Source organism: Fukomys damarensis, unplaced genomic scaffold, assembly GCF_012274545.1.
Source record: "Fukomys damarensis isolate Sample0158 unplaced genomic scaffold, DMR_v1.0_HiC HiC_scaffold_19, whole genome shotgun sequence".
Taxonomy (NCBI): Eukaryota; Metazoa; Chordata; class Mammalia; order Rodentia; family Bathyergidae; genus Fukomys; species Fukomys damarensis.
The window spans coordinates 4,871,988-4,875,639 of record NW_022900931.1 but is presented as its reverse complement, the minus strand read 5'-3'; the positions used below and the strand labels follow the sequence as shown (position 1 = coordinate 4,875,639).

The following is a 3,652-nucleotide window of genomic DNA, read 5'->3' as shown; positions in this document are numbered from 1 at the left end:
GAGAGGAGGAGGAGGAGGAGGCTGGCACTTGGTTGGTGGGTGATCACACCCAGTAGCAGGCCGAACCTGCTCCATCCCAGCACAAGTCCCGGCTCCTACCTGGCTGCTGCCCCGCTCCGGCCGCTATTTTCCCAGAGCTTTTCCACTCAGGAGGAGAGACCCCTGGGCTCTGTGGCCCTGTCTGTAAGTCGGGGAAATGAACGAGGAGGAGGAGGAGGAGGCTGGCACTTGGTTGGTGGGTGATCACACCCAGTAGCAGGCCGAACCTGCTCCATCCCAGCACAAGTCCCGGCTCCTACCTGGCTGCTGCCCCGCTCCGGCCGCTATTTTCCCAGAGCTTTTCCACTCAGGAGGAGAGACCCCTGGGCTCTGTGGCCCTGTCTGTAAGTCGGGGAAATGAACTGCGCCTGCAGATCCCAACCTTCCAAAACAGGGCTTTCTGATTCACACCCACAGAATGCCCCTGGGGCGGCAAATGACAATAGTTCTCTTTTTAGTACCCAGTGATTGAGAAAATACTAGGTGACACCAGCTGCTGCAATTTCAGGAACACTTGGGACAAAGTAAGTAATGCCAGAAGTCCTCCGAAAACACTTGTGTGCAAAGCACTCCCTTGACCCACATCCCCTCTCTTGTGGTGGGAGAACTCAGAGCCCAGTACCCCTCGGGTCCCTCTGCACCCCTCACACCCGGCCCAGAGCCTGGACGATGGCAGGTGTTTGCAAAGGGGACATGTTCTCCAGGTGGGGACGAGGAGAAGCCGAGGGCACACCCTGGTCTCACCTCCCTAAGCTGAGGAGCTGAGGAGATTATAAATAGTAGTCATTATGGAAAACTATAGGAAGCTTCCTCAAAAAACAGAAGCTAGAACTACCGCACAATCCAGCAAGCACACTACTGGGTTGAAACCCCATAGAGATAAAATCATTGTGTGGAATCACTGCAGCGCTGGTCCCAATAGCCAGGTGCAGTCTAAGTGTCCATCACAGATGAATGGACAAAGAAGATATGAGAGCTGGCGGTGGAATACTATTCAGCCTGGAAAAAGAGCCTGTGTCATTTTGCTCTTCTGGCTGGTGCTGGAGAAAACTGCGCAATGTAGAAGAAATCAGGTACAGACACAAAGAAAGTACTGCACATTCTCATTTGTATATGGAAGATGAAGCAATCGAACTCAAAGAGACAAAAGGACAGGGTGGTGCCTGGAGGCCATGGAGGAAGATGGGAGAGAGATGATGGTCAAAGGCATAGGTGCTGGTCAGACAGAAGGAATGAGGTTTCCTTTTCCCTTTGAGGTATAGTGCACGGTGGTTGAATATAGTAAATAATAAGTTACGGTAAATAACAATGTATGGTTTTATACATTTCAAAATGGCCAAGAAAGTAAACTTCCAATGTTTTTACCAAAAGAAATGATAAGAATTTGAAGTGAGAGCTGCTCCGCGTGTTAATTTATCTAACTGATGGAATTGTTCCACACTGTAATCATAAATGTATGCGTCTGGATTGTGTCAGTGTATTTTCCCTTTGTTTCTTTTTGCCAGTGCGGGGAACTGAACTCAGGACCTTATGCTTGCCAGGTAGATGCTGCACTGCTGTGCCGCCGAGCTACATCCCTGGCCCTAATGTGCCAGTTTAAAATTAAAAATAAATAAAAAAAATAAGGAGAACAATTCCCCAGGAATCTTTGAAAATGAGGCTTGGGGGCCTCCGGGTCGGAGGCTTTGCCCTGAGCAGCTGGAGGCGGAGTCACTCTTGACAAGTGCGATTTTGCGGGGAGCAGGTCCCCTCTCATCTCTGCGCTCGGGGAGGTTGAGGCAGGGAGAAGCCCAAGGCCCGGAGCATCATAATGTACTTGTCCTGTGGAGCAAGACTCTGGTCCCCACTCACAGGAGAGGGCCGGAGCCCGGAGATGTTGGGGACTTGCCGGGGACTGAGGGCTGCGCCTCCTGACTGTGTTGTCCCCGGACATAGGCTCAATCCCCCGGGGACAGAGGACCGGCTTCTCACAGGGTCCCCACAACTCTGCTCCAAGAGGGAGGGTGTCCAGAGCCCGGTGACCCTGTTGGTCTGCACCAAGCCTTGCAGGCCTGGGTTTAGCCATGGCCCCTGGGGCCCTGGGGACTGTCCAGGTGACTGAAAATGGATTGCAGCTGAGGACAGGGCTGGGGGAGGATGGGGCCTCTGACCGAGATCTCTGACCATGGTGACGCAACACTGGCCTCCACTGCCACCTTTAGAACTCCCCACCCTGGGCACCAGCATACCCTCTGATTTCCCTCCACCTAGCTGGGCACTGACCTAACTTCTGAGCCCAGCCCACAGGGGCGCAGAGCCACCCCAAGTCACCCCACACCCAAGATGTGACAGAGGTCACCGTGGTCCGGGGAGGCCACAACACCAAGCTGCCAGGTGTCTGAGGCCGCACCTGCCTGGACCTGGGGAGCCACTGTCACCCAAAAGGGAACTGAGAGGATTTACACAATGACTTTCGTGTGGCCTTACATGCTTTGTTTTGTTTTCATTGAGAAATGATAAGGTAGGAGGATGGCAAGTTTGAGCCCAGCCTGGGCATCTTAGCAAGAACCTGTCTCAAATTAAGAAATAAAAACCTGCCTGTAATATCTTAGCACTTGGGAAAGCAGAGGCAGGAGGATTGCCAGCCTGGGCTATGAAGTGAGTTCAAAGACAGTCCAGACTACATAGGGAGACACTGTCTCAAAAACAAACAACAAACAAGTAAAAAATGGCTACGGGTGTAGCTCACTGCGACTGTCCTGGATCAGTGGGTGGGAGGAAGGGGTACCTGCAGGGGAGTACAGGTAGAAAAATGAGGAAGAAGGGGTGTGGAGGAGGGTGCCCACGCCCCATCTGGAGCAGCGGCAGGGATGACAATATTATAGTTGTGTACCCCGAGCTGGCGCTCAGGGACCTGCCAGATCTCTTGGGAAAGCCGGCGGAGCTCAGCCTCCAAAGGGCCTCAGGCAGCAGAGATGTGGGTCTGGAGGTCGGGCAAGTCCAAAGAGCCGCCAGAAAGAGGAGTTTGGGCAGGGCCTTGAAGAAGGCTGGGGCCTGGGGAGCAGAGACTCCCCGAGGGTCCTGGAGAGCCACCAGGGGGCCTTGGGATCTAGAGAGAGAGCAGGCGCAGAGACCCAGCACACGGGAAAGTGCACTCTTATTAGCTGGTTATGACAATATTTTATTTTTTCATAAAAGAATAAAACGAGGGAAAGTGCAGCCCTGGCAGGGCGCAGGGAAATCTTGGCCTCCGGCCCTTCCCGGCGCCCACAGCCCTCCTTCTCAGTGGGACGGAGGTGGCTGAGCCTGTTTGTGAGGACAGCTCTGCCCGACTGGCGAGCGCTGTGCCCGCCGTGCCCTGGGTGCGAGTGAGGACTCATCACCACCTCCCTGCTCAGGACGCCCGGCTGTAAGCCTGGCTGGGGGGGACCGGGGTAGAGCAGAGCGGAGCGGGGGACAGAGGGCTCCAAAGTTCCCACCCCAAGACCAGGGCTAGAACCAGTGGGCAGCGGCCGGGAGGGCGGGGCCCACGTGTAACCCGGAGAGGCCCCTGGAGGGTGTCAGTGAGTCCCCACGCTGTCCCTGCAGGGGCCCGGGCCCACGTGGCAGGTGCAACCCTCACCCAGGTGAAAGA

The 3,652-nt window shown here is 55.0% G+C and overlaps 1 long non-coding RNA gene across 1 annotated transcript in view; it reads left to right on the top strand.

The window, feature by feature from the left end:
• Positions 1 to 563, top strand: part of LOC104869237 — a 2,619-nt gene extending 2,056 nt beyond the window's left edge. Inside the window, exon 3 of the long non-coding RNA XR_782252.1 lies at positions 498 to 563. This is a non-coding gene — a long non-coding RNA (uncharacterized LOC104869237). The remainder of the gene's footprint in view (positions 1 to 497) is intronic.
• The last annotated feature ends 3,089 nt before the right edge of the window (positions 564 to 3,652 follow it).